Below are 10,631 nucleotides of genomic sequence, written 5' to 3' on the forward strand. Positions count from 1 at the left end.
GCCAACCGGCCCTTCGAGCAGGACCCTATACTGGGAGATGTCCGACCCTCCGGTATACTGAAGTCGGAGACCATCACCCAGGGGCGCCCAAGGCTGCCATGTGATCTGCGGATGATAAATGCATAAACCAATCAGAAATCGAGAATATACAGAGCAAATCAAAGATGAAGATGAAAGGAACTGAAAGTTCTGATGTACCTCTGAATGCCGCACAGTGTCAAAGTACTGTCGCAGGTAAAGGAGGGTCTCTCGAGGTCTCGGCCGGTGTGGGCCCTCGAACACCAATGAATATGGGGTCACGGGAATCCCTGCCACCTCCAGCTCCGGGGCTAATGATGGGAAGTATACATAGACCCATAGTTGAGAAAAGCAGTGCAGAATGTAAGTACAAAATGCTGAGAGCAAAATACAGACTGTAAAAGTGCGCTGTGAGTGCAATGTGCAAGTAATGAGAAGCAGAAATGTAAATCAAGGGGACAGAAAAGTACCTCCCAGGCTCTCCAGTAGCCGCCAAGTAAGTCGCCCCACCCGCGGGTGGTCGCGCTCATATAAAAGTAAAGGGTAGCCAGGCCGGCGCCACCCCAGTCATATCGATGGACCTGTGATAGGTCAACCAGAGCGCTCAGCAAGTATAGCCCAACTGTGTTCCCTCTGTCAGCGAACAGGGTAGTCCCGAAGAGGAACATAAGGAAACCACGGGCATACTACTCCGTCTCCTCGGGAGTCTCGGGCACCATCTCCGCCCGCCGGAAGTGGGAAGAGAACCAAGTGTATCGGACTCTCCCAGAAACCCTATCAACGGGCGGGCGAGCCCACAATAGATACATCCAGGCGGCCTCCCACTCACCCATATCCTCATCATAGGGGATGGACCAACCTCCGATGTCAAGGCCGATCAATACAGCGAAGTCAAAAGGCGTCATGGTCATGTCCCCGGTAGCAGAGAAATGAAAGGAGTTGGTGGTGTCCCACCATCTCCGTACCAAGGCTGCCATCAGCGTCCTCCTGGCAGGACAACGTGACAACCCGACGCAGAAGGGCCCAAACCCTGCCAAGTCCACTAAGTCTCGGACACCCTCCGGGAGCTCAGCATACCAGTCCCGCGCGATGGTGGAACCATACCCCCGCACACTACGGGAACCAACCTGCATTCAGAATGAATACATGTGTCAATAATAAAATAAATGGGCTGTGTGCCAATGAGATGAATGGGCTGTGTGCCAATGGAATGAAATGGGCTGTGTGCCAATGGAATGAAATGGGCTGTATGCCGATGAAGTGAAATAAGCTACATGCAAATTCTATCTATCTGGGCTGCGTGTTCAGAAAATTTGAAGTTTGGGCTGCGTGTTCAACTTTCAGTTAAATTGTGGGCTGCGTGTTCACTATCTATCTGGGCTACGTGTTCAGAAAATTTGAAGTTTGGGCTGCGTGTTCAACTTTCAGTTAAATTGCGGGCTACGTGTTCACTATCTATCTGGGCTGCGTGTTCAGAAAATTTGAAGTTTGGGCTGCGTGTTCAACTTTCAGTTAAATTGTGGGCTGCGTGTTCACTATCTATCTGGGCTGCGTGTTCAGAAAATTTGAAGTTTGGGCTGCGTGTTCAACTTTCAGTTAAATTGTGGGCTGCGTGTTCACTATCTATCTGGGCTGCGTGTTCAGAAAATTTGAAGTTTGGGCTGCGTGTTCAACTTTCAGTTAAATTGTGGGCTGCGTGTTCACTATCTATCTGGGCTGCGTGTTCAGAAAATTTGAAGTTTGGGCTGCGTGTTCAACTTTCAGTTAAATTATGGGCTGCGTGTTCACTATCTACCTGGGCTGCGTGTTCAGAAAATTTGAAGTTTGGGCTGCGTGTTCAACTTTCAGTTAAATTGTGGGCTGCGTGTTCACTATCTACTTGGGCTGCGTGTTCAGAAAATTTGAAGTTTGGGCTGCGTGTTCAACTTTCAGTTAAATTGTGGGCTGCGTGTTCACTATCTACCTGGGCTGCGTGTTCAGAAAATTTGAAGTTTGGGCTGCGTGTTCAACTTTCAGTTAAATTGTGGGCTGCATGTTCACTATCTACTTGGGCTGCGTGTTCAGAAAATTTGAAGTTTGGGCTGCGTGTTCAACTTTCAGTTAAATTGTGGGCTGCGTGTTCACTATCTATCTGGGCTGCGTGTTCAGAAAATTTGAAGTTTGGTCTGCGTGTTCAACTTTCAGTTAAATTGTGGGCTGCGTGTTCACTATCTATCTGGGCTGCGTGTTCAGAAAATTTGAAGTTTGGGCTGCGTGTTCAACTTTCAGTTAAATTGTGGGCTGCGTGTTCACTATCTACCTGGGCTGCGTGTTCAGAAAATTTGAAGTTTGGGCTGCGTGTTCAAATTTCAACTAGCGTGGGCTGCGTGTTCACTATCTATCTGTGCTGCGTGTTCAGAAAATTTGAAGTTTGGGCTGCGTGTTCAAATTTCAACTAGCGTGGGCTGCGTGTTCACTATCTATCTGGGCTGCGTGTTCAGAAAATTTGAAGTTTGGGCTGCGTGTTCAAATTTCAACTAGTGTGGGCTGCGTGTTCACTATTTAATCTGGGCTGCGTGTTCAAAAAATGTAAAGTGTGGGCTGTGTGTTCACTTTCGAATTCAGGCTGTGTGTTCGACAAATCAGTGTTTGAGCCGAGTGTTCAGAAATTCGAGTGTTTAAACTACATGTTCAGGATGCGAGCAAGTACTATGTCTTAAGCTAAACTGCATGTTCAAGCAGGGCAAAGGTACGAAATGTACGAAAAATACAGAAAATAAGGAAAATACCTCTCGGGCCCCATGAGAGAGGTGATGCTCCGGCTCTCGGAGAAGCAGATCCCCGGGTGCTCGCTCGTCAAAGCTAGTAAAGTGACGGAAGACAGCACGAGGGAGGACATGTGCTGGCGGACGGTACCTCCCAGGAATAAAAGGTCGGGTCCTCGGGGGTAGAGTCATGGGATCGAAATCATCTCCGGCACCTGGAAAACCTCCGCCGTGGGGAGAATTGCCCGCCATTTTCAAAGAATCTGCAAAAGGGAGCAAAAATGAGCAAAATGAGCCAAAATTGGAAAAAGTCAACAAAAGTCAACTCTCGGGAAATGAAAAGTCAACAAAAGTCAACTCCCGAGAAAATCTTCCAAATATTAAGACAAACTTACCTCAAGTGGCGAAAATGCGAAAAGAAGCTCCGAAACCGAAATTTAATCGCTTCAAAGTGCTTGAAACTGAATGTTTTTGCGAAAACAATTTGCACGGGGCGATGGAAAACGCGCGTGAAACTCAGATCTGGAGAGGAAAGTGTTGTAGAAGGCAAGAAAGGAAGGGGCCTCGGCTGCCTTTTATAGGCCTCAGGTCTTGGTTGAAGAAGCATGCAAAAAGGAGGTGAAAAAGACCAAAATACCCTCGGATCTGGCATATGGCCGGCCGGCCCCCTTTTCTAGCCGGCCAGCTATCTGCTTTTTGGATAACTGGCCGGCCAGCTATCTACTTTATGGAAAACAGGTTGGCCACCTCCCCTCTCTCATATAACCGGCCGGCCATGTCCCCCACATGCCCACCTAGCTCTCTGCAAATTTTGAGGAAGATCGGAGTTCCCGGGACCTGAAAAAGTTCAAGAAAAGTACACTTCCGGTCGCGAAATAGCTCTGCCAGGACTTCAGCTTCAAGTACTGACATATGTCTCATCATCACTCATCAAAATCAAAGTGTATCCTTTTTGAATGAGTTGTAACCTTTCAGGGAAGTGGGTCGGAGGCCGTAATTGAGTTACCTTCGCCGAAACACGCGTTTCCGTACTCGTTGTTTCATGACAAACGAACACCCTGATTCATGCTCGCGTCACATTATCTTGCATTCTCATGAGCATACCCACATTCTTATGCACATTTCTTGATGTTAATCATACTTCTGTGCTTGAGCATGCATTGTCACGCATGTTCCACTTTTGCATTGCGATGCATTCACTTGCCGGCACTGCATGTGTCAAACTTCCAGAATCACATTGGATATATAGCATATTGTGCTCGTTGAGTTTCTCTCTTTTGCAGGCACGATATTGTATGTACGGTTCAATTGAGGCTGGTGCGACCAGACGAATCGCGCAGGTATCGTATCTTCTCCGTGTGAGATGTGGCGGGGATTGAATAATCCTCCGCATTCTTAACTGCATGAAATGTAGTTGTTGCGTTGCATTCTTGCTTAAAACTGTTGCATCTATTTGCGAATACTTGCTTCATTACAGCTTGCTGCATTTACATGATCATTGGGTTACCTTCGGCTTCTTGCATATCATTTGCATTTTGCCCCCTGCCTGCGGGCATGCCTGCGGGCGCATCTCTGTTTATCCTGTCTGTTTGTCTAAGTCTTCGGCCTTGTCAAAAATGGGTCGTCTCTGGGCATTGACATTCACTCCCGTCACTTATGACTTCCGAGTTCTGTCAAAGAGGGGCAACTGTAGACACCCCATTTTTGACCGACCTCAAGACTCAGACGTCACCGACTGAGCGCTTGGTGATGTTGCATAATGTGCTCGTTCAGAAGTTTTAGAGTCGCGGCCGTGAGCCCTGCCTCCGGACTTCCGAACCCTCTTCTGTGCCTTGTCTCGGTTTGCGAACCAGACTCGGTTTTCTCTGTTTCTTTTCCTAAGGGGAGGGAGAGGTCCTGTAGACCATCTCTCAGTGGCCGTAGGCTACATTTTGTGGCCGTAGGCCATTTTGCCCATTTCGGAGTCCGGTTTCCGGTTTTCGGAGCCGTCAGGCCGTGTGCCTCGGTTCGGGACCGCCTAACCATCTCCGTTTGCTCTGGTTTTTGGCATACTACCTATTTTCTCCCTTTTGAGGAACACTGGGGTCTGAGAAACCCACTTCGTGACCGAATGCCACTTTCGGTGCTTAACAGCCCATTTTCGGGACCCCAAACTGCGTGTTTTGGTCCCCGAGCATTCGTTTTGCAACGGTTTTCGTTCATTTTTGGCAGGTACCTCTGTTTTATCACCGGGGAGGTCACTGAAGGGTGGGAGGCCAGCAATTGTTGTAGCAACCAGTTATACATCCTCCGACGCTCTCCGGCGCCCGTTTTTCGCACTTCCGGGCTAATGTTGAACACCTTGGGGCCATTTTCTCGAACTTTGAACCACATATTTGTGATGTACACACATGAGACGACCCTAAAAGTTCATGGCCGGCCATTAATTCAACTTGACCCTTTTGACCCCCTCCTTCCGGGCTAATGTTGAACCCCTTAGACCCTTTTTCTCGAACTTTGAACCACATATTTGTGATGTACACACATGAGAGGACCCTAAAAGTTCATGGCCGGCCATTAATTCAACTTGACCCTTTTGACCCCCTCCTTCCGGGCTAATGTTGAACCCCTTAGACCCACTTTCTTGGATTTTGAACCACAGGGTTGTGTTGCACACAGATAGGAGGACACCACCAGTTGATGGCCGGCCAGAAAATCTGATTGACCTTTTTGACCCCTAGCCGGCCGGCTAGGGGGTGTGGCCGGCCGGCCACCTGGAGCAAAAGTAATGGGCCGGCCGAGCTCCTTACACTGTGCACTTTACAGCTGTGGGGCTTTATCCCCCAGAAAAGATCTTTATCCGGGGGATATTTTGTGGGGGAAAGTTTGTCTCCTTTTCCCCCACCTTTACACCCCCTTGTTGGCCTATATAGCAAGCAAGATATATCCTTTGTTGGGGTTAGAAAACTTCACCTTCAAGCTTCCATACACAACTCCATTTCTATACCTCTCATTTCCTTGAAAAACCTTAAGTCCTTAAGCACCATTTCTTCTACACCACTAAGCTCTACCACCACCACCTCATTTCCAGCAACAAGGAAGGCTTCTCAAAGGCCAAAGGAGCTACAAATTGATCCAAGAAGCAACAAAAGTCTTAGTCTTCAAGGGTGAGTAACATTTCTTCACTTTGACCCTTTTTCTTGATCCATTTGTAAGCCCCCTATTCTTTTGGTTTCAAGCTCCGGCCCTAACTGAAAAGGGCCCTATCTTGAGCTCATCTTCACTTTTCATTAAGGGCTCAACCCTGTTTGAGCCCTCCATGATACACTTGCTTCATTGATCCTCTTATATGTCATAATCTTGCATGCTATTTTTGGCCCATGAGCAATCTGTTTTTGAGCATGTTGTAAACTGATATTAGGCTTATTTTGAGCCTCTCTTCAACATTGGAGAAGGGCTCAACATTGTTTGGTGCCTCCATGTGTCACTTGTAGTTATATCCCTTATTTGGCCCCATTTTTGTATAAATTGGCAGCCCCCTTTGCTTCTGTTTTTGGACCTTGGTCCGAACTGAAAGTGGCCTTATTTTGGCCTATACTTTATGTTTCATTAACATTTTTTTTTCTTTTTGGTGATTATTTTGTATACTTCATGTTATAGCACCTTTTGAGCCTCAATCTTGTGCCTTTTTTTAGCATATTTGTATACTGATTTTGAGGCTGCCATATACTGTAAATATTCATATTTTTGGTCCCTCTTCAGTGTTGTAGAAGGAAATTTTTCAGTTTGGGCTTTGCTTATATCACTTGCTTCATTACCCCTCTCTTGGCCCCTATTCTTGCATGCCATTTTTGCCATACCTATGCTTGCTGTTTGGCCATGTTTATAACTGTGAAAGTCCCTGGCTTGCACGCCAGTTTTATTTGCTTTCTTAGTCAATTCATTAATTAGGATTTCGTAATATTTTGGACTGTAATATTCTTTTATTCGGGACTGTATTATTTATTCGGACCCTCTGCGCGAGGGCACAACTGTAATAAGTGTGCGTGAGTGTGATGTATGTCTTCCAATCCCACGTCTTTCTCCCTTTTATTTATCCGCTTATGATGGTTAGATTAGGGCATATTTAAATTAGCATACAGTATGACAGCATGTTTGCATCATTCATCTGTATCGCATGCACCGAGCTCGGCGCATCATACTAACTGCATTGTACTTTCAATTCCAAATTGAATACATGATAGTTGTAGCATTTCATATACCATCTTAGAATAGCCGAGCCTGCCATAGTTGCATTTTTGCATGTGTTGCATTAGGCATTTCTGTATACTTAGGATTCATGCATGATTTCTAATAAGTTTCTATTTTGGCTTGGAGTACCGGGTAAGTTTTATGCTTTAGCATCCTTGCATGCGTGTGAGTGCTGCCATGAATAGCATGCTTACCATGAGGCTATGTGCTTATATGATATAAACTGCCTGAATGCCTGTGAGTGAAGGTTGGGTTATCTGAATTGGAATGAATCATCGAATGTTTCAAGCCTACCTGCGGGTAGCAACCCATTTTCAAAAGCAAACATGAAATGTTTTGTTCCAATTCAGGCGATCCAGTCTATACTTGTATGCTGTGAGCATCACATAGTAACCTAGGCTAATAACCGGAATAAGAACATACAATGTTTTCAAAAATTGATATCATGGTTAGTAGAGGCCGATCTATGACCGGGCGAGCGGGGGTGCTCACGAAGTGACCTTCCCCAATCGTACCCAAGTTCCCGAGCCGAGGCAACTTTGGTGATGACGGACACGTGGCCTTTTGGCACCGAGTCAGGGTTTCCTAAATTTCCCAAAATAAAATATTTAGGTGGCGACTCTGTATCTGGCAAAGCAGTCCATGTTTGGCACTTCTTTCAAAAATCTGTTTTTCTCAAAACGATTTGCCGGATTTGGACTCTTTGGTTCAGATTTAGAACCGTGACTGCAAAAGTCGAGTCCGAGCTGTGGCGAGGTCCCCCGCGGGCCTGTCTACACGGAGTCGCCAGAAACTGTAGACGCGCCCGCGGAGGGCCTCACGCTACAGTTCGGACTCGATTTGTGTCACGGTTCTTAATCTGAACCAAAGAGTCCAAATCAGGCAAATCGTTTTGGGAAACAGATTTTTGAAAAAGTAGTGCCAAACATGGACTGCTTTGCCAGATACAGAGTCGCCACCTAAATATTTTTAAATGGGGAAATTTAGGAAACCCTGACTCGGTGCCGAAGGCCACGTGTCCGTCATCACCAAAGTTGCCTCGGCTCGGGAACTTGGGTACGATCGGGGAAGGTCAGCTATGAGCACCCCCTCTCGCCCGGTCTGAAGACCGGCCTCTACTAACCGTGATATCCAATTTTGAAAACGTTATGTGTTCTTAAACCGGTTATTAGCCTAGAATTACTATGTTGTGCGCGCAGCAAACAAGTATAGACCAAATCGCCCAAATTGGAACAAAACATTTCATGTTTGTTTTGAAAATGGTTTGCTACTCGTAAGTAGGCTAAAATGAAGATTTTGCCACCCTCAAGTGGGCTTTTAGAAAAGATGATTTTGCCACTATCTAGTGGGCTTAAAACTCACAGTTTTAATGCATTATTCCAATTTAGGTAATTCAACCTCCATCCACAGGCATTCAAGCAATTATATCACATAAGCAGCTAGCCTCATGGTAATCATACTGTCATGGCAACACTCACACGCATGCGATATGCTAAAGTATAAAAGCTTACCTAGTACTCCGAGCCAAAACAGAAACTAGTCAGTAATCATATGCATGATCCTAGTTCATGTTAAAAATGGCTAATGCAACACATGCAAAGGTGCAATCTAAACAGGCTCGGCTAACCCTAAAATGGCATATGAAATGCTACATGTAACATGTATTCAATTTGGAATTGAAAAGTACAATGTAGTTTGTATGATGTACCGAGCCCGGTGCATGTCAACAAATGCATGAATGCACGCATGCATAGCATAAGGTATGCTAAAATAAATGTGCCCTAATCTACCATCATAAGCAGGTAAATAAAAGGAAAGAAAGAAGTGGAGGTTGGAAGACATGCACACCACGCACACACACTTATTACAAATACGCCCTCACTCGGAGGGACCGAATAAATATTACAGTCCAAATAAATAACTAACTACTTAATTAATTATTACAGAATTCCTATTTAACCAATAAATTAAATGTAAATAGAAAGTGGCCACAGCCCGCCTTGGAATGCGTGAATGATGCATGCTTGACCCATCTCGCCCGAAAAGCCCGTACCATAACACTGCCACCTCTGTTTACACTGCCCTGTCTTTCTGAAAATTGCCAAAACTCCAGAACAGGTTCCTTGCATGCTGCAGAGCACCACCGGCTGGACAGAATTCCCACCGGCAGTCCAGGATTTCCATCGGCATTGTTTGGGTTTATCGGCCATTAAAATATTGTCGGCCGGCACTGAATTCTGCCGGTCGGCAGAAACTTCCTGTAGAAGACAGTTTTGACAGCAATAGAGAATAGACAGCATATGGCATAGGATTTCAGGCACATGTATGCATGGACACACTCCCTATCATGTAATGGACTCAAGGGAACATGGCCCTCGACCCTCGGGGCACCAATCACGCATTTCGATGCATGATGGCCAAAGAGTCAAGTATGCATTTCAATGTCAAATGCAATGCACACAAACACATACAAGGGACCCAACCTCAATCATGGTTGGTCAAGAGGCGAGGCAATGCACAACAATGCACATGCGACCTAAGCATGCAAGCAAACATACAAACATGCAATATAACTACATGGCACACACAATGCTAACAATATAACATGCACAATGTATTGAAACATGGCATACACAATGCAAGATGGGCTTACACCAATACAAGTGGACCTCAGCCACACTCGCATAGGAGGCCATAAGATGAAAATGAAGTGCCTCGAAATGCGTGCACACAGGCACGCAAACCGAGGCAATGGCATATGCAATACAATGGCTAAAATGGCATATAGAATGCAACATGGACTTATACTAACATGAGAGAGCCTCAGCCACACTCACATAAGAGGCCGATGGATGAAAATGAAGTGCCTCGAAATGCGTGCACACGGGCACGCAAACCGAGGCAATGGCATATGCAATGCAATGGCATGGAAAATGATATGCAAACATGCCAATGGAATTTCAGCACTGAAATGTGGGGGAAAACAGCCCCGAAATGAGGCGAAAACACACCCGATGCAAGGAATAGTCCCGAAACATGGACTTTTGGCACCCGAAATGGCTTACAGCTATACAAAGCATGCACAATATGGACATGGAGCATGAAGGCAGAAGCAAGACAGCTCTGAGACAAGCATTTTTACAGTTTATGACATGGCCAAACAGCAAGCAAAGATAGGGATAAAATGGCATACAAAAACGGCCCTAAACATGAGATTATGAAGCAACTCACAGCTTCTGACCCCAAACATGTTAGGGCCCTTCAACAACATTGAAGAAGGGAAAAAAATAAGCCACTTTACAGAACTGTAAAAACCCTAAAAACAAACACAGGTATGGCTAAGCTTTTGTGCAAGAAAAAGGGCCAAAAGGTGGCCAAAGAGGCAAGTGGTAGATACAAAGCCCAAACTGAAAAATTCCCTTCTACAACATTGAAGAGGGACCAAAAATAAGCATATTTACAGAACTGTAAAAAGGCCAAAAACAGAAGCATGATAGGCTGCCAAAGCATGCAAAAATGGGGACCAAAGAGAGGATATAAAGGCAAGTATAACATGGAGGTCCCAAAAAGTGTTGAGTCCTTCTTCAATGTTGAAGAGGGGCTCAAAATAAGCCTATTTTCAGTTTACATCAGGCTCTA

This window comes from Camellia sinensis, chromosome 9, assembly GCF_055761805.1.
Source record: "Camellia sinensis isolate YWXY chromosome 9, ASM5576180v1, whole genome shotgun sequence".
NCBI classification, from domain to species: domain Eukaryota; kingdom Viridiplantae; phylum Streptophyta; class Magnoliopsida; order Ericales; family Theaceae; genus Camellia; species Camellia sinensis.